The sequence below is a fragment of the Bubalus bubalis genome, chromosome 1 (genome assembly GCF_019923935.1).
Source record: "Bubalus bubalis isolate 160015118507 breed Murrah chromosome 1, NDDB_SH_1, whole genome shotgun sequence".
Taxonomy (NCBI): Eukaryota; Metazoa; Chordata; class Mammalia; order Artiodactyla; family Bovidae; genus Bubalus; species Bubalus bubalis.
In genome coordinates this window covers 45,121,110-45,142,370 of record NC_059157.1, presented here as the reverse complement: position 1 = coordinate 45,142,370, position 21,261 = coordinate 45,121,110, and the positions used below count along the sequence as shown (strand labels likewise).

Genomic DNA, 21,261 nt, shown 5'->3' with positions numbered 1-21,261 from the left:
TATCATAAGGATTAGGTATATCAATACAAGCATTCTTAGGTGTAGCTGCTTGTAGCATCATAACGCTAGGTCCTCCTTTTGTAGTGGGGCTAGAGGATGTCCCCTTTATTAGTTTCCCTGTTGTTTTTGTTGTGCACCAGGGTTCAAAGTGTTTCCATCCTTATCAAATTTAGAATGATATTCATCCAGCCAATGGAACCCCTTTTTACATCTTGGACATATTCCTGGGGGTCTATTCTTATTAGAAGTAGTATTATTTTTTCTGGCCTGTGTTGACATGTGACATTGTTTTTTCATATGACCGGGCTTCCCACAGTTAAAATATTTGGCATTAGCAGCTTTCTGTACATTAAAGGTTTCCAATGCTGCCAATTTTGCTCTATGGGACATAGATCCGATATCTCTACATGCTTTCAAATATTTCATAAGAGAGCCAGTCTCTCGAATTGGTCTGAGCATGGATCGACATTCCTCATTAGCATTTTCAAAAGCAAGTTGTTTTAAAATAATATTTTGTAAAGTCACATCCTTAATAGATTTTTCGATTGCAACCTTTAATTTCCCTATAAATTAAGAATATTCTTCCTCATGTCCTTGAATAATCTTAATAAATGAACCATCAGAGTTAGTGCTATCAACCTTTGCTTATGCCCTGCAGGCAGTTTCTTTAATGAAATGTAACATCTGAGGGGTAATATTAGCTAACTGCACACAACCATATCGGCCATGGCTCTTGTTCCAGTGAGTATATCATAGGTTAAATTGGCAGGGTTACCATGAGATTGCTGGTCAATCATTAGCTGTCGGGCCTCATCATTAACCCACAATTGCCACTGCAGTAATTGTTGAGGATTTAAAACCATATTTGCTACTTGAAAAAAATCATATGGCATCCAATGGTCAGCCTATCCTCTGAGAAATTCTATACAGTAAGGAGAAGTAGGTCCATACAGAGTTCATGCTTTCTTAAAGCTAGACAACATGCCAAAATCTAGATTAGCCCAAGTATTTTGGTCTTGGGCAGGTTGATTAAATTGCATTGGGAAAGCAAAAGCGCAAGCAGGCATCTCCCGAGGAGGAGTGAAATGATTAGTACGAGCAAAGTTAGCAATTGCTGTTACAGGCAGAGCAGAAGGAAAAACCTCAGATTTGGGCTGTCCATTGAATGAAATGACCTCTGTTCTAAGTGGCTTCACTTTTGACATATCCTGTATATATACGTCTCTAAGTTGTTTTTCTAAGGATTGTGTCTGATTGAGCGTAACATTCTTATATTTCAAAGCACCTTGCATATCTTGTTCCTTAAGCTCATATTCATGTAAAGATCGAATAGTTTTTACTTCCAAATCAACGTTATGCCCTTCAATTTGTTCTATGATAGCCCATATGAGTGACCATGTAACCCTTGCCGATATGTTCGCAAAACATTATTTTCAACCCTTTTCTATATGTCTGGATTGAGTGTCCCCTCTTCTGGGAACCATGAATTGTTCCAGTAAAATATGATAGCAGTCGTTCAACTGATCTCTTGAAACATTAACACCGTTTTGTTTCAAAAAATGATGCATTATAGAAATGAAAGGAATTTTACTGCTATGTTGTCCCATCCTGCTTACCTCTTTCTGCAGGGGCTCGTCACTTTGTTCAACCTTCCTTTCAAGTCCCTGTTCTTGGCACCACTTGTTCAGGATTTTCTCCCCAGGACTTGGAAGTGATGAACCTGAAAGAATGACACTCGGACAGTCTCTTGCAAAGACTGACAAGTTTATTTCTGCAGTCAAGCCTTTTTTTATAGAAGCAAGAACAAAGAGCTTAGAGTATACAGCCAGCAGAGTGCATACGGGGTTAACATCTAATCAGTAAAAATATTTCAAGGACAGCGCACTCTAAGTAACCCATGTGCTTATCCCATAACCCGTTTTCTCAAGCAACATCCTTAATATTTATTATTAAATCTTGGCGCTGGGCACAACCTAAGGCAGGAGATGTTTTTCTGCCTGCAGCACACCAAGCCGGGGTATTTCTGGCCCTTCGCCATTTTCTCAAGGACTTCCTCCAACGGGCTATTTTGTACTGTGCTTCCCAACACCTATCAACAGGGAATTTGATTAAATACACAGTAGGGCATTAATACAATGGACTACGACGCAGCTGTTTAAACCAACGTACATGTCTAGATATAGCAACTTACATGTTTACTTCCACGTACCCACTTGTGAACAAAGCAGGGCACAACCACGTGTGCACATTGCAGTGCCACTGGTACCAAAAGTGTGTGTTAGTCACACAGTCGTGTCTGACTCTTTGTGACCCCATGGACTGAAGCCCATCAGGCTCCTCTGTCCATGGGATTCTCCAGGCAGGAATATAGGAATGGGCTGCCATGCCCTTAAAGAAGACAGTGAATCTTGACTGAACTGTTTGTTGGGGGAGAACACTCATTGGAAGCTTACAAGAAACTATTAACAGTGGTTATTCGTTTGGAGGGTAGGTGGGAACTGGGTGGATGGGTGTCAGAGGTGGGAGAAAAAACTGTACTGACTACCATTTTATACTTTCAGATTTGGGAATCCACATGAACATGGTTTATAATTCAGTACCTGAATTTTTAAGTGCTCTGTGACCAGAACCCAGTAAATTCTGTTGAATGAATTACAACACACATGAGAGCTTCCCCATCATCTGTTTCCCTCTCCACCACCTACCCTGTCACCATTGCTCCCACTGCCACTGCCCTGGGAAGACACAGGAAGCTTTTTAAAAGTTGCATCATCTTTAAGTTTTAAAGTCATACTTTCTAACTATCCATTTATAGTCATAAATCCCTCGATCACTCTTTAAAACTGACAAAGTGCTCTCAAACCTATGATCTAATTGGGTCCTTAGGACAACCTGAGACAGTTTATGTTTTGAAAGTGAAAGTCACTCAGTGGTGTTCGACTCTTTGTGGCACCGTGGACTATAGAGTTCATGGAATTCTCCAGGCCAGGATACTGGAGAGGATATCCTTTCCCTTCTCCAGAGGATTTGCCAATCCAAGGATCGAACCCAGGTCTCTTGCACTGCAGGGGGATTCTTTACTAGTTGAGCCACAAGGGAAGCCCAAGAATACTGGAGTGGGTAGCCTCTCCCTTCTCCAGCAGATCTTCCTGACCCAGGAATCAAACTGGGGTCTCCTGCATTGCAGGCAGATTTTTTACCAACTGAGCTATTAGGGAAGGAGAAAACTGAAGTTTTGGGAAATGAAGGGTTCTGCCTGAGGTCATGCCTTTGAAAATGGCACAGCCAATCCTGATTGCCTGATGAGGATGGCACCTCCCTCATCATCCTTCCAAACTCTAAAAAGGGAAAAAATAAAGATGACAGGAGGTCTTCCACAGATTTTATGTCAGTTCCATGACACTCTAGGTCGGATTGATGTATGTGTGGGTCAGTCTGGGTCACAGTTCCGGGGGACAGGACTTTCTGAGAAAGGAAAACAGCCAACTTTTGTTTTGATTGTTACACTCACCCAGCAGGGAAGGAAAAAGGAAAGGAAAATGTTCTTGGCTGGCATGGAGAGAACCCTGCCAGAAAATGGGATGGATGCTCTAATTTGCCGAAGACATCCCCGGAGGCCCCACTAACACCATGATACTGAACCAGAGAGATGCTGAACACTTAGGAGTGCTGCTGATTCCCTGGCAACTTTTGAAAGCAAGCTTATGTTTCCACTGACTGAATCAAGGGGCGGGGGCGTTGGGGGAGGGGGTAGTGGTGTGATGTCTAAGGATGGAATTAGAGAATGGGAGGATTTGGCTGCTGAGGATGGAGTTGCAGGTTGTCCTGGGCATGTATCACAAAAAGTTTCCCTACATCAGATTTTCCTCTGGTTCCTTTTATTAACCTCCAGACTGGCCCTAGAGTCCCAGATTCATGTGATGCTGCAAGAGAATGAGAAGGAGGAAATGCACATTTCATGACCACAATCTAAACACCCTGTTCAAGCTGACTGGGGACTTAGAGAAGAGCAGCAGCAACAGTGGAAAGGATGAGAATTCATCAGTGTGCCCCCTGAATTCATCATCATCTAAGACACAGCATGTGATATTGGGAAACTGTGTAATGTGCACCATCCAGGGCCATTCATAATGGTCTCAGAACAAATGAAGGATTCACATGTTCCCATTAGCAAGAGTCTAACTGGAATAAAAAGTTGACCCAAACAAGCTTCCCTGATCCCATATAAGATGGAAGACCCATCACCTTAGGAAAAACAGACTTTTTGTGTCATAACATGATTTATTACCTTGCATAGGAGAGAAAGCAGGATACTCATCTTCACACAGAAAAAGCAGAGAGGACTTCCCTGGTGGCACAGTGGATAGGAATCCATCTGACAGAGCAGGGACATTGGTTCAATCCCTGGTCCAGGAAGATTCCACAAGCTGCAGATCAACTAGGCCTGTGTGCCAAAACTAGTGAGCCCACAACCCACAACTACTGAAGCCCATGCTCTCACAGCCTGTGCTCTGCGATGAGGGAAGCTATTGCAATAAGAAGCCTGTGCACTGCAACAAAGAGTAGCCCTTGCTTGCCATAACTAGAGAAAAGCCCTCATGGCAACAAAGATCCAGCACAACTGAACATAAGTTTTTGTTTTGTTTTGTTTATTGTTGTTTTGTTGTTTTTAAGGCAGATAATTTTTAGTTTTAGTTTAGTTTTGTTTTGTTTTGTTTTTTCAAGAAAGGAACAAGTAACTGTCCATAACTCTTCATCTAATTCTGACACCTTCAATTCACAACTATTTTAATCACTGCAGAGAAAGTAAAAATTTCTCAAGGAATATCATAAAATATAAATGCTAGCACCTTAGTTTTATTTTAAACCTAAATTCTCAAATGAACTAGCTAATTTAACTCAGCTCTGATGTGGTACCTTTCAAAGTGGGCAGAAGGAGCCAAGATGTGATACATACAAAGTCCATCAACACCTCAATTTGGCTCTGCAGCGGCTCAGCAACATGGAACAATTAATTCTCTTCCCCAAAAGCTTCTGACTCAGTGCAAACACACATACCCACCTCTGTTATCTAAGAGACCAGGATGATGAAAGGGAAAAGGAATTCTCCCCAAGATCAACATCTGACCATCCAAAATAGGACTGCCTTCACATTAAAACAATTTTCCACAGTCCCATTGTTCTATTTGTTTTGAATGATGGATAATCTAATTGCAGTAAAATGCTAATAGCTTCATTGTGTAACAACAGGGCTAATCAGTTATATATCTAAAGAGTTTGGGGCTCAGCCCTGAGGTATTTTTGGATCAATATCTGATCTCTTGACATCAATGTACTATTACCAAAGATTTAGTACATGAAGCAAAAATTCAACAAAATGGAGAACCACAGGGCCAAGACTAAAAAGATTTAACTTGAACATGCTATGGTCTGACCCAGGCTGGGGATACTCAGGCTTATACTTGGTGGGTCCAGTTCAATGTGGAGTGGGCGCTGGCACAGATTAAGAGTCAGGTAGGGAAAAAAAAAAAAAAAAAGAGTGGGGCAGGGGAAAAGAAAGGTGCTTAGATCCATGTGGGGAGTGAAATAAATGACAAGCACTCAGAAAGTTTTGGAAAATCTTGAAGAGGGGTCAGGGAGTTGATAACTGTCAGTAGGGCAGGCCTAAGGAAGGAACCCCGGATAATGTATGGAAAGGAAGAATCAACACTTTTCCGCAGTCAGATGTACTTGCCCATGATGAGAACAGTTTCTGTGCAAAGAACATGAAGAAAGCCTCCAGGTGCCATGGAGCCCTGGGCAGGAGGTTTGGAAGAACAAGGCCACTCCCCTAGGCCAACCCACCAGACAAGAGAAAGACAGCGCCCCCACCCAGGGCACCACAGATGGGGGAAAGAAGGAAACCACCTAATACGTGCTCGTTGGTTCATTAACCCACATCAGAACTGTCTCCTGTGGTCTGTCACGTGGTCCTATAAAGATCTTGGTTGGATACTGGGAGCGATGGGCCACGGCCTCCCTGCTCCCCTGGCTCAGTCGCAACAATGCCACTGCTCAGAGAAAGCGATAGTCCTCGAAATAGCCCCACAACTCAGGCACCTGCCTCAGACTGAAAGATGCCTTTTCTATCTTCATGCGCAGAGTGATCTGGATCCTTCTGTTCCATGGGAACTAGATCCTGCCACTAAGGGTTTGCATGCTGCAACTGAAGATCCTGCATGCCGCAAGGAAGACTGAAGATCCCACATGCCACAACTAAGACCCAGCAAGGCCAAGTAAAAACATACATAAGTATTTGAAATCAACAACATAAGTAGTCATAACAGCTCAGTGTATTGAGTGCTTACTCTCAAACACCTCACTAAAGGCTTTACCTATTGACATTCCCTACATAGTTAAATCATGTTGCATCCACCCTAAGATACAGATGTTACGATGGCTTCCAATTTACAGAAGAGGAAACTGAGGCACAGCATGCCAACCTTCATTCCATCTTGTCCCCTCACTCTATGAGGAACCTCATGCCACACAGTACAGCCTGAGGACTCCAGAGTTTATGCGCAGTGCTTGTCAACTTCTGGGAGGGCTGTGGAGAGGGTGAAAATTACTTCTTGATCTGGATTTTGGAAGAGGATTCTTGACTCCCTTGCTCACAACATTCATATGAGTCATAGCTATCTTATTATTTTGCTGTAGCACAGGGTATAGCCAATTCTTACCCTAGTGTCTTCTTGGACCTCCCAGTCACTGGAGAAAGTTGCCAGCTGCTGCCCTTGTGAACAGTTTGAAAACTGGAAAAGGCTATAAAACATCCTTCTGTTCTCTTGAATGTCTGGAAGATGGCATCTTTCCATGGCATCTTGCCATGAGGCAAGAGGTTATAGTTCTCATCCATCCTAATTGGAAAAAAAGGAGGCAAGAGCTGTAGACTGGACACCCATGGGGTATACCATCTTGAATCAAGAGTCAACAGAAGACTGTAACAGTGTTGTCAGTTATACAACGTCTTTTTTATTATTTCAGTAGAGTTTAATTACAATGTTGTGCTAATTTCTGCTGTAAAGTGACTCAGTTATACATATACATACATTTTTTTAATATCTTTTCCATTATGGTTTATCCCAGGAGATTGGATATGGTTCCCTGTGCTAAAGTAGGACCTTGTTGTTTATTGCAAATGTAACAGTTTGCATCTGCTAACCCCAAACACCCAGTCCATCCGTCTCCCTCCCTCCATTCCTCTTGACAACCACAAGTTTATTCTCTGTATCCATGAGTCTGTTTCTATTTTGTATTTAGGTTCATTTGTGCCATATTTTACATTCCACATATAAGTGATATAATATGGTATTTATTCTTCTCTTTGTGACTCCACTTAGTATAATTATCTCTAGTTCCATCCATGTTGCTGCAAATGGCATTATTTCTTTCTTGTTATGGCTGAGTAGTGTTCATATACACATACCACATTTTCTTTAATCATTCAACTATCAAGGGACATTTAGGCTGTTTCCATATCTTGACTGTTGGGAATCATGCTGCTATGAACATGGGGGTGCATGTATATTCCTTAATTACAGTTTTATCCAGGAACATGCCCATGAGGGGGACTGCTGGGTCATATGGTGGTCCTATGAATTTTCTGATGATCCCCCATACTGTTTTCCATAGTGGCTACCCCAACTTACATTCCCACCAACAGTGTAGGAGGGTTCCCTTTTCGCCACTCTCTCTCCAACATTTGCTATTTGTTCTGTTTTTGATGATAGCCATTCTGCCTAATAGGAGATGGTAGCTGGCTGCAACTTTGATTTGCATTTCTCTCCATTCTGAAGTAGATCAGCCCTGGGATTACTTTGGAAGGAATGATGCTAAAGCTGAAACTCCAGTACTTTGGCCACCTCATGTGAAGAGTTGACTCATTGGAAAAGACTCTGATGCTAGGAGGGATTGGGGGCAGGAGGAGAAGGGGACGATAGAGGATGAGATTGCTGGATGGCATCACTGACTTGATGGACATGAGTCTGAGTGAACTCTGGGAGTTAGTGATGGACAGGGAGGCCTGGTGTGCTGTGATTCATGGGGTCACAAAGAGTTGGACACGACTGAGCAACTGAACTGAACTGAAGAATTAGTGACGCTGAGTAAATTTTTATGTGTCTCCTGGCCATCTGCATGTCTTCTTTGGAGAAATGTCTATTAAGGTTTTCTGCCCATTATTTTTTATTTATTTTGTTGTTGTTGTTGTTGTTGTTGAATTGTATGGTCTGTATATTTGAAACCCCAGTCTATTGCATCATTTGCAAATATTTTCTCCCATTCTTTAGATTGTCTTTTTTTTTTTTTTTATGGTTTTCTTTGCTGTGCAGAAGCTTGTAAGTTTGATCAGGTCCCCTTTGTTCATATTTGGTTTTATTTCTATTACCTTGGGAGAATGACCTAAGAAAACAAAGGTCCAACTTATGTCAGAGAACATTTTGCCCATGCTCTCTTATAGGAGTTTTATGGCATCATGTCTTATGTTTAAGTCTTTAAACCATTGTGAGATATTTTTGTGCAGTGTGAGGGCATATTCTAACTTCCCTGATTTACATGCAGCTTCCAATTACACATCTACATGGCTCACATTAGAGGAGTCACCCTCTCTGATTGTTTCTCTACCTCACACTGCACGTGTCTATCCTTAAGTTTTTCAAAACACATGAATTGGGGGATGGGTGTGGGTGAACATTTGTGTATCTCCCAAGCTGCCTTCCTTCTAGTGGAGTGCTTCTTGTTTCCTGGGCAAAGGAAAGCCAATTGCAATGACCCAAGATTCAAGTCCTATCACTGCTACTTATCTCCTGTTTGACACACAAAGGATTTCTTAAATTCTCTAAGCTCAAATATACAATCTATAAAACGAGGATGACAACAGCATCCTTATTTGTTTAATGGTGGTGTAAGGAGTGCATTTTTTTAAAAGTAAGTAAAGTATTTGGCACAAAGTAAGCACAGTATAAAACTTAACATTTTTACAAAACCCTGCATAAAGTACCTGTTGGCAAGATAGAGAAGTCAAGAGAAGGAAAAGGAGAGATGAAAGTGGCACTCCAGCCCAAAGTAGACATTTGGGGGCTCACAAGGGAATCTCCACTGCCACTTTCTCCTGTGACACTGACCAGAATCTGTTCTCCTCTCCAAGGGGGCCACAATAACAGAGGAATGATTTGTATGTGGTTGTTAACACACATCAGGGCAACACAGCCCGGTGAAATAGAAATCTTGTCAGACTACCATTTGACTCTGTACCTCTGCCCTAACGTTTTTTAAATATGTCAGAGAAAAAGAGGAAAGAGCTGGCTGACCACCAGAGAGCCAGTGGACAAAACTGTATTTCATTATAAAATCAGAAAAGAAAATAATGTCTTCTTAAGTACTGTGGCTCTTTTTACTTTGGAAAATAAAGTTTTATTGTTGAATAGTTTTAGAGCTGGTTTCCCTAAATAAAGACATGTAAAAATCTAAGTTTCTGCATATCAAGAGGTACTACATCATTCCTTGCCAGTTTTATTTAGAAACTGTACTTCTCCAGTATTTTGTTTTAATTCCACTTAATCTGGCTAAACCACCCAAGCAAACACAGAGCACACCATGTATTCTAAACTTGGATATTCTGGCTTTAATATGGAAAACAGGTGTTACCGTGAGCTTACGGACGCCCCTCTGTGGAACCTTCTGTCTTCTTTCTCAGTGATGTGAAATCTCAAGAGCTAAAAGTTAGTCTGCAGACCAAGGTCATGGCCATTCCAAATATCCTTAATGCTATGCCATGTACTGGGAAGATGTGACTTATTGTCCAATCACTATATGTTAGATTCAATTTTGAGGTTCCTCCCAGTTCCTCTGTATCAGCCTCCTCCTCCAACTGGAGAGAACCAGTGCATTAGGGTTCCACCTGCTGTTTTGTATTGCAAACTTCAGTTGAGCCCATAACCTGAACCCTTATCTACATGCATTTCATCGTGACCACATGACAAACATTATAGAACTTCACAAGATTCCAGGAGTCTCCCAACAGACAAGGCCTGGTCTAATTCACCTCTCTGTTCTTCAAAGCCCTGTGAGCACCTTCCCAATCCCTTCATGCCCCCGCCCCCAGGCCCTTCCTCTATAAACTTTTGCTATTTGGAAGAGCCTGACATTGAGGTCTGCTGGCAGCTGATATGAGCGAATCCGAGTCAAACAAGAGGACAGCTGGGCTGCATTCCACACCAGTCCCATCTTGGCTTTCAAGCAGGTGTGCAGGACTGAGTAATTATACATTCTTCATCTAACCTGCATCAGATGTTCTGCATCAGTTACTAGGATTTAATCTCAACCAACCTTGTTTGGCACATTATGCAGGTGAGGCTCTTGAGGTTCTTGCTGCTACTGCTGCTAAGTCACTTCAGTCGTGTCCGACTCTGTGACCCCATAGACTTGAGGTTCTTGACAAGGTCAGTAACTTGCTCAAAATGACAGGAAGAATGGAGCCAGAATTCCAACAACCATCTGATTTCCAAAGGTGTTTGGATTGGTTTTGACCACTGTCCATCCCAAACAACTCCCACGGCATCCACTTTAAAATATAGTTTTCCTCCTCTATAAGGATTCCACCTCAATTAGGGTTCCACTTTCTTATTTCAAACTCCAGCAGACGCCATCGCCTGAACTCTTTTCCACAGGCATCTCATCTGCACCACAGACCAACTTGCATGGAACTCAACCTGAGAGGGCTCCTGTCCGATTGCCCTTCATGCTCCTCAGAGTGCTGTGACCAGGGCCTTCTTCCCCCATTAACCCCCAAATAAACCTCTGCTATTGGGGATAGGCTGTTTGTTGCTGGAAACCACCTTGAGCTTTGGCCTGAAACACTCTTCCCTGGTCAAGCACAGGAGCCATCCCTGTTTTTCCAATAGTGTTAGCCAGAGGCACCCAAGATCTCTGTAGACTCAACATGAGGAGCACCAAAGAGCACAAAATGGGAAGGAGACCAAGGCATCACTTAACATCGCCCAGACAGGATTCTGGAGGAGTTCCTGAGACTGCTGGGGATAAAGGTACCTCTGCTGGCCATGCCAAGTGGCTGAGGGATGGTATGGGCAAGAGATGGTAGGCTCACCTGAGGAAGAAGAAATAGGCGTAATCCTGGACCATGGTGTGGGAGTGACAGGAGAAGTAGCCCAGGCCGGTGAGGTTGAGCCTGGAGCCCCTGGGCACCTCGAGCATGCTGCCACGCCTGGTTGCACAGCATCTCGATCTCAGCGGAGTAGAAGAGCCCCGCGTGGCTGGCCTCTTACTGCCAGGGCAGGTTGTTGTACAGGCCGTGCACCTCCTCGTGCAGTGCCAGCACCTTGGCGTGCACGATGATCTTGGCCAGCTCCGCTGGGCAGCCCTCGCTCAGGGGTCTCCACTCAGAGGGCAGCTGGCAGCCGCCGGCGGCCTCCAGCCCGCGGGCCAGGCAGAGCGCGGCGAGCAGCAGCGGGCGCAGCATTCCGGCGGCAAGGGCGGGCGGCAGGAGCCGCCGGGTGGGCGCCCCGCCCCAGGCGCACTACCGGGGCGCATGGCCGGGGGAGGAGGGGAGCCCCGAGGCGGCAGCGAGAGCGTCCGGGAACCCGAAGTGCCGCGCCCCACCAGCAGGAGGCGCAGCCCGGGGCGCTTGGCTCCGCGCACCGCTGCGAAAGCTCAGCTTGCTGCTCCCTCCTCCGCCGGGATACCCCTGCGGGGCCTCGCTTGGGAGGCTTTTAAAAGGGCACGTGGAGGGCAGGCCACCGCCGCCTCCTGCCCGCCCGTGGCTGGGGCGTGGGCGGCAGAGGGAGGGGCGGAGGCGGGAAGCCGTCCAGGGGCGCGGGGTGCTGGGGAGACTGTGCAGTCGGCGCTGGACCGGGAGCCCCAGGGCCGATCTCGGTGTTTGCGCCAGCGCGGAGTCCGCGGCGGAAAAGTCAGTGTGGGGAGAGGCGGCCCAGCCCTCTTCGGGCGCCCTGCACACCGACCAGGTGGAAGCTTTGCAGGCACAAAGCCGCTCCAGACATGGCCTTCTTAGAATGATTGCTGTTAATTGCCATGAGTACTCAGCGTACGTTTTTGCATTTTCTGAGTAGTTCATTTACACTCAAATGGCACAGAAATCTAACTTAACCGTCGCAGAGTTTACCTTGGAAATTCTGTGTGATCTAATTAACTTTTCGGAATCTCTCTCTCCCTTTCCATCTCTTATGTTTTAACGATGCTCCTAGGAAAGCCTTCGACATCTGAAAAGCCAAAGCCACATTGCTTGGATTTTCCTACAGCTACATGGTCTCATGATTAACCTCATTCCTACCTTCAGATTCTGAACATCCTACACCTGAGAAACAGATTCAGAAGTCCCAAAGAGCTTTTCACAAGTCAATGAGTGACTCTGAAGAGACCTAAACTCCACACTTAAATCTTTATTTCTAAATTAGGCAGTTCCTTTTATCTCTCAATTGCCTTAATTATTCTTCATGTAGTAAGAAAAAAAAAAGATTATTTATAAGTATAAATATTTTGTATAGTCAAAACATCATATATATGTAATAGCATGGATATAATATACATATCATCGTGCATATGTCATACATATTACATTAACAATAAGTTGATAAGCAAAACTGCTGTAAAATGGAAGGCTCTTTGTTCTGTAAGCATCTTATTAACCAGGTTTTCTGAAAGTTTAAGTCTTAGAACTCAGCTAAAGTCTTCCCTGACTGAAAGGAAGAGTTCTTAGGGAATTTGGAAAGGAAAGGTAAGGAGAAAAGTGGGGAAGGGGGAAGAAAGAAAATTCCAAGGCCTCACATCCCGTGAAAACCAAATCTTCCTGTGATCCCCAAGTCTTCAGTTAGGACAATTAAATTCATGCATGCTTCTTGTGACAGGGCAGAAATCCAGCTGGCGTGAAGCAGGGACTCAGGAGGAAGAGACCATGAGCAGCATGGTCTCAGGGAACCAGAAGACCCTGGGAAGGCTTTGGGCATGCCTTGAAGTGAAATGGCTTGGACTCCAGCCAGTGTGGCCCAGCTTCTGAGGGAATGAAGGCTAGAGATCCATAAGGTCACACCAATCCAGAATCCAACCGGTGACTCAATGGACAGATGTGTGCTTATTTGCTCAGTCATGTCCTACTCTTTGTGATCCCAGGGACTGTAGCCTCCCAGGCAACTCTGTTCATGGGATTCTCCAGACAAGAGTACTGGAGTGGGTTGCCATGCCCTCCTCCAGGGGATCTTCCCAACCCAGAGATCGAACCCAGATCTACCACATTTCAGGCAGATTCTTTACCGTCTGAGCCACCAGGGAAGAGTGACTCAGTGGACCAGATTCTTATTCCTACAAGATCATCTGTGCTGGAAGAGGAAAGAAGTAAGAGTAAGAGCTCCTCACGGACAATAACTAACCTCTACATAGCTGGAAGTCAGCCTGGAGCCTCGATTAATTCTGTAGAAAACAGTTATATGGAGGGAAGCAAGTGGACAGTAGCCCAGATGGTATATGACTCCTCCTGACAACCCCACCACCACCATGGGAGATGGTGGAGTTAAGCTTTTCCCACAAGGAGAAATGGCATTTGAGGGTGGCATCAGACATCCTATGTTAGGACTGCCTGTTTGTCTCTGCTTCAATATATGAGTTAAAACGTTTCATAACATCTTAGTCTGTTCAGGGTGCCATGGCAAAATACCACAGCCTGAGGGGCTTAAACAACGGACATTTATTTCCCACAGTGCTGGAGGCTGGAAGTCCAAGATCAGGGTGTCAATGGGATTGGTTCCAGGCTAGTAAACGGCCACCTTTCCTCTGTGTCCCCAAAGGGCCTGTCTTCTTTGTACATGTAGAGAGACAGAAATGTCTGGCCCTTCTAAGGACACCAGGCCTATCAGATTAGACTGCAGTCTTGTGGCCTCATTTAACCTTAATCACTTCCATAAAGGTGCTATCTCCAAATACAGTCTCACTGGGGGTTAAAACTTGAAAAGAAGAATTCAGGGCAGAGAGGAGGGGATGTGAACAAGGGACAGAATTCAATCCATAACAGTTATTTAGCAGGTGTTCTGCAGGTTTGTAGAGAAAGAAGGGATATAAAATGGTTTATATTTCTGGCACGCTAACTTAGAGCAAGCATTGCCAAATTATAATATTAACAATAACAACTGCTAACATTTATTCACCGCTTACTATGTGCCAAGCACTATTGTAACATATTGCCTATGTTATCATAATGAATGTTCCAAACACTCAAAATGGGCACTGCTATCATCCTCAGTTTAGAGACAGGGGACTTAGGTATGGAGAGGTTAATTGACTTACCCAGGACCACATAGGCAGAAAGGAACTGAGCCAGGATTCAAACACTAGCATCAGATTTCAGAGTTCACGTTCTTAACTACAGCATCAAAATATGGACAAAACAAGCAATGTTTTAAAGGCACACATGGGCCTTTTATTAAGAAACAAGTAAAGGGGACTTCCCTGGTAGTCTGTGATTAAGATGCCATGCTCCAAATTCAGGGAAACCAGGTTCAATCCCTGATCCAGGAACTAGATCCCACATGTTACAACTAAAACCTGGTGCAGCCATAAATGAGTATTTAAAAAGAAGCTGAGTTTATAAATAGTAATAACCTTCACAGAATAACCAGTGATGGCTAAATGAGGGATTAACCAGATTAACATTAATTTTGTTTTCACCAGCAGCCCTGCTCTATTTTAAGTTGTTAAGTTTATTTTAAGTTACTACAGTAACTTATGCAGACAAGAGAATAAGGAAGTTTTGCTTGTTTGTTTGTTTTTTAACTGTAGCTAGTGCTTCAGACCACTCCAGTACTCTTGCCTGGAAAATCCCATGGACGGAGGAGCCTGGTAGGCTGCAGTCCCTGGGGTTGCTAAGAGTCGGGCATGACTGAGCGACTTCATGACTTCACTTTCACTTTTCACTTTCATGCATTGGAGAAGGAAATTGCAACCCACTCCAGTGTTCTTGCCTGGAGAATCCCAGGAACGATGGAGCCTGGTGGGCTGCCGTCTATGGGGTCGCACAGAGTCGGACACGACTGAAGTGACATAGCAACAGCAGGAGTGCTTCAGAGGGCTGGAAAAAGTTTTTTTCTGTTTCTACAGACCTGGAGACCCTGATTATTCTTTCCATTTAGATGAACAAATAAGTAAAAATCAGTATGCACAGCTGATGTCTCTCTTGTTGTATAAACTGGACAGAATCAAAACTCTTCCAGTATTACCCAGAATACATTTTCCAGATGCAGGGGCCTGTGAGGGTTGTCCTTCTCCTGGATTCTTCACAGACACATCAGTCATGTTTTTGCTTCTCTAGAAGGTCTGGCAAAGTGCCTCCCTGATTGGGGTTGTTCACCTGGAGCCCTGGACAAATGTGAGCATCCCCTGGTGAGCAGCTCCCCTTTGGGGACCAAGATCTCCAAGGAAGCAGAGCTCAAGGAAGCCAGGATGGGAAGCAAAAATTCTACAATTGGGTTGTGGGGTCAGTAGTGGAACAAGCCACTTCCACACCTTGATTACAAGACCCATATGTTCTGGCTGTGGGGGGAAGATAGCACCATTATGCTTCAAATGTACACTATATCCTTCACAGCATGTAAAATACCCTTTAAGACTGCACCCCACCCTTTCAGGATTTTGACTCCCATCCGACACACTTGAGTCTTCATTAGCTGTCACACTGTCTCAGTAAGCTTTCAAAATTTGCCCAGTTATTTCTAGGTGATGGTGTCCTTGGTAAAACCAGTTAATTCCACGGCCAAGGACACATTGCTATATTCCCTTTGCCATCAAAGAAGAGATGCTATGAAAATCACTGATCAGAAGCAATGCTACAGGAAGTACCACGATGCTGGAAGATGGGTTCTGTGGACAGAGTTCCTGGAAGAAGCACTGTGGGGCAGGAAAGGCAGATCTACACTTAGAATGTATTTACTCCATTGAGGACAAGTCTCTGCTCCCTCCAAGATGGAAGAGGTTTAGTGTAGTCACTTCAGTCATTTCAGTCACTCAGTTGTGACTGGCTCATTGCAACCTCACGGACTGCAGCACGCCAGGCTTCCCTGTTCATCACCAACTCCCAAAGCTTGCTCAAACTCATGTCCATTGAGTCAGTGATGCCATCCAAACATCTCATCCTCTGTCATCCCCTTTTCCTCCTGCCTTCAATCCTTCCCAGCATCAGGGTCTTTTCAAATGAGTCAGTTCTTCACATCAGGTGGCCAAAGTATTGGAGCTTCAGGATCATTTCTTCCAATGAATATTCAGGACTGATTTCCTTTAGGATTGACTGGTTGATCTCTTTGCAATCCAAGGGACTCTCAAGGGTCTTCTGCAACACCACAGTTCAAAAGCATCAATTCTTTGGTTCTTAGCCTTCTTTATGGTCCAACTCTCACATCCATACATGACTACTGGAAAAACCAAAGATTTGACTAGACGGCCCTTTGTCAGCCAAGTAATGTATCTGCTTTTTAATATGCTGTCTAGGTTGGTCATAGCTTTTCTTCCAAGGAGCAAGCATCTTTTAATTTCATGGCTGCAGTCACCATCTGCAGTGATTTTGGAGCCCCCCAAAATAAAGTCTCTCACTGTTTCTATTGTTTCCCAATCTATTTGCCATGAAATGATGGGATTGAATGCCATGATCTTTGTTTTTTGAATGTTGAGTTTTAAGCCTTTTCAGCTTTTTTCACTCTCCTCTTTCACTTTCATCAAGAGGCTATTTAGTTCCTCTTCACCTTCTGCCATAAGGGTGGTGTCACCTGCATGTCTGAGGTTATTGATATTTCCCCTGAAAATCTTGATTCCAGCTTGTGCTTCATCCAGCCCATCATTTCGCATGGTGTGCTCTGCCTATAAGCTCAATAAGCAGGGTGACAGTATATAGCCTTGACGTACTCCTTTCCCAATTGGGATCCAGTCCGTTGAACCATGTCCGGTTCCAACTATTGCATCTTGTCCACATACAGATTTCTCAGGAGACAGGTTCAGATCAGTTCAGTTCAGTCGCTCAGTCATGTCTGACTCTTTGCGACCCCATGAATCACAGCATGCCAGGCCTCCCTGTCCATCACCAACTCCCGGAGTTCACTCAGACTCACATCCATCGAGTCAGTGATGCCATCCAGCCATCTCATCCTCTGTCGCCCCCTTCTCCTCCTGCCCCCAATCCCTCCCAGCATCAGAGTCTTTTCTAGTGAGTCAACTCTTCGCATGAGGTGGCCAAAGTACTGGACTTTCAGCTTTAGAATCATTACTTCCAAAGAAATCCCAGGGCTGATCTCCTTCAGAATGGACTGGTTGAATCTCCTTGCAGTCCAAGGGACTCTCAAGAGTCTTCTCCAACATCACAGTTCAAAAGCATCAATTATTCAGTGCTCAGCCTTCTTCACAGTCCAACTCTCACTGTGGTCACTCTCACAGTTCAACTCTCCTGTGGTCATCCATACATAACCACAGGAAAAACCATAGCCTTGACTAGATGGAACTTTGTTGGCAAAGTAATCTCTCTGCTTTTGAATATGCTATCTAGGTTGGTCATAACTTTCCTTCCAAGGAGTAAGCGTCTTTTAATTTCATGGCTACTGTCACCATCTGCAGTGATTTTGGAGCCCAAAAAAATAAAGTCTGACACTGTTTCCACTGTTTCCCCATCTATTTCCCATGAAGTGATGGGACCGGATGCCATGATCTTCGTTTTCTGAATGTTGAGCTTTAAGCCAACTTTTTCACTCTTCTCTTTTACTTTCATCAAGAGGCTTTTTAGTTCCTCTTCACTTTCTGCCATAAGGGTGGTGTCATCTGCATATCTGAGGTAATTGATATTTCCCCTGGAAATCTTGATTCCAGCTTGTGTTTCTTCCAGTCCAGCATTTCTCATGATGTATTCTGCATAGAAGTTAAATAAGCAGGGTGGCAATATACAGCCTTGATGTACTCTTTTTCTTATTTGTAACCAGTCTGTTGTTCCATGTCCAGTTCTAACTGTTGCTTCCTGACCTGCATATAGGTTTCTCAAGAGGCAGGTCAGGTGGTCTGGTATTCCCATCTCTTTCAGAATTTTCCACAGTTTATTGTGAACCACACAGTCAAAGGCTTTGGCATAGTCAATAAAACAGAAATAGATGTTTTTCTGGAACTCTCTTGCTTTTTCCATGATCCAGCACATGTTGGCCATTTGATCTCTGGTTTCTCTGCCTTTTCTAAAACCATCTTGAACATCAGGAAGTTCATGGTTCACATATTGCTGAAGCCTGGCTTGGAGAATTTTGAGCATTACTTTACTAGTGTGTGAGATGAGTGCAATTGTGCAGTAGTCTGAGCATTCTTTGGCATTGCCTTTCTTTGGCATTGGAATAAAAACAGACTTTTTCCAGTCCTGTGGCCACTGCTGAGTTTTCCAAATTTGCTGGCACATTGAGTGCAGCACTTTCATAGCATCATCTTTTAGGATTTGAAGTAGCTCAACAGGAATTCCATCACCTCCACAAGAGCTTCATAGTGGATGCTTCCTAAGGCCCACTTGACTTCACATTCCAGGATGTCTGGCTCTAGTTGAGTGATTACACCATCATGGTTATCTGGATCATGAAGATCTTTTGTATAGTTCTTCTGTGTAGTCTTGCCCCCTCTTCTTAATATCTTCTACTTCTCTTAGATTAATGCCATTTCTGCCCTTTGTTATGCCCATCTTTGCATGAAATGTTCTCTTGATAGCTCTACTTTTCTTGAAGAGATCTCTAGGCTTTCCTTTTCTATTGTTTTCCTCTATTTCTTTGCATTGATCACTTAGGAAGGCTTTCTTATTTCTACTTGCTGTTCTTTGGAACTCTGCATTCAGATGAATATATCTTTCCTTTTCTCTTTTTCCTTTTGCTTCTCCTCTTTTCTTGGCTATTTGTAAGGCCTCCTCAGACAACCATTTTTCCTTTTTGCATTTCTTTTTCTTGGTGATGGTTTTGAATGCTGCCTCCTGTTCAGTGTTATGAACCTCCATCCATAGTTCTTCAGGCACTCTGTCTATCAGATCTAATCCCTTGAATCTGTTTGTCACTTCTACTGTATAATCACAAGGGATTTGAATTAGGTCATACTTGAATGGTCTAGTGGTTTCCCTACTTTCTTCAATTTAAGTCTGAAGTTTGCAATAAAGAGTTCATGATCTGAGCCACAGACAGCTCCTGGGACCATCATAAGGCATTGGTATAGGTCCCAACTACTGACAGAGTAAGCCCTCAACCTTGGGGTTAGTGAGGCTGACCTTAGTAAGATAAATTAATAAACACAAAGTGAGCAAATACTGGTGGGAAAATGGTACCAACCGACTTGCTCAACACCAGGCAAACACAAGGCAAACACCAAGTTTAACCACAAAACTTCAGTTTGTAAATAACATATCTGTAAAGTGCAATTAAGTGAAGCATAATGAAAAAATATATACCTATATCCTAAGTATATATAAATATAGGTATGTCCTGATATATATTATATATAATATATACATATCATATTGGTGATATTATATATCTATATATCTTCATCTGTTTTTCTGACAATGCCTGACTAGAACACTATCCAATCAAACCCCTTCACCTCTCATTTTAATATTGTACATGTGGAACAGGGCTGACCAGAGACATGTGGAAAGGCTGAGCAGAGACCAACAACTTAAAAGACATTCTTCCCATTATATATTTCCCAGTTGTATGGTGCCTTTCTTGGAGGTTCTCAATGTGCTATGTAAATATTAAATCAGTCTTCCTTCTGTCCCCTTGGGAGGCAGGAAGCCAGTATTATTTCACAGACAAAGAAGCTGAGTCCCAAGGGTTAAATGCCTTGCCCCAGTCACATAACTACAGGCAGTTAGGTGTGCTGGGAATGGGGCTTGGAGTTAGGAATCCATGCCTGGGGTCCCTTGGCTCCCAAATAGAGCCTTCCTTAAAGATAATTCTGTGTTCAAACTCTGTGGGAATCTTGTTCTATAACAAAGAAGTTATGGGACTGCTGACATGGCACATACATTGTCCTTCCCTTGCCTGTTCATAAAGAGTACATTTTCAGAAGGCAGGTTTAGGACATGTAGGCATTGCCTAAAATAGCTTCAATCCATCCAATCTGGGGACAAATATTTAGCCTAAACAACCATTCTGGTGCTGAATTCTATCAGGAGAAGATAGAAACAAGAGGGATGGACTCTTGATAGACATTTCACACTATAGTTTTCCACATCTGCATTTCAGAAAAAGAAGGAGCTAAGAGTGGAGTTGACAAGCACCTCGCAGGAATGCATCACTCTGTTAGGTGTTAAACACTGCACTCACATTTTTTTCCTCTTTCTGTACAGTGAAGACGTGGCCAGACCCCTTTTCACAGTTAGCAAAACAGAAACAGGGGGACTAGTTGATTTTTCCAGAAGCTGAGCTGAGGGTCTAAGAGTTCCTGTTGCAATTTTAAGTCTATCAAACTAAATCCCCACCATCCTCTCGTGTAAGTTTCTAGATGCCAAATGGAAGTGTTTAGGCATAGATTGAGCATCTTGACATTGTTGTCAATCATATGTACGTTTCAACAAATAACTTGCAATATTTCCCTTTCAACTGCCATGTGTCAGGCACTATTCTAGGCTCTGGGGATACAGAAGTGAATAAAACAGAGCACCCTCCTTTTGGGGGGGGAATATCCACCAAAAGTCAAATTAGTGCCATCAACAGGTTGGGGAGAGAAAGGCTTGCCTTGGAAGACAGCCTTTACCTGGGGAAGAATGGCTTGAGAACCTTGTTCAACGCCCTCACAAACACCTTCACTTAAATAAAGTCCATGGAATTGAGCACGGTTAAAATTTAGCATGGTGGGGCTCAGATGAGTCTCTAAGGAACCAAGTTCCCCTTTATATTTCAGAGCATACCCAACCCTCAGACTGAGAGCAAGGTGGGTTTCATTGACATCAATATCACACTGTTCCCTTTCACATCAGTGTCCTTGAAAGCAAATGGAAATAAGCCACAGTTGAGAAGTGGAGAGAGGGCATGTGTGATTATTCTAATGCTGCTCTGACTTTCCCTGAGATATTATCAATGAGTGGTTCTTTCCCACAGGAAATGAAGTCTCCTGGGGAGGTAGTAGAAGCCATGGCAGACTGAATGGGACACAGTTCTTAAAAGGGAAGAGCCCTCCTACTAAAGAGAAGACCCACAGCTGGGTCCACTCTCT

General features: G+C 43.7%; 1 protein-coding gene and 1 pseudogene across 1 annotated transcript in view; one reads left to right on the top strand and one right to left on the bottom strand.

Annotated features, from left to right (window-relative positions):
• Window positions 1–14,926, bottom strand: part of LOC112577730 — a 79,571-nt pseudogene extending 64,645 nt beyond the window's left edge.
• Window positions 1–21,261, top strand: part of LOC123465559 (liprin-alpha-1-like) — a gene marked incomplete in the record, with an annotated part of 992,590 nt that overhangs the window by 685,668 nt on the left and 285,661 nt on the right.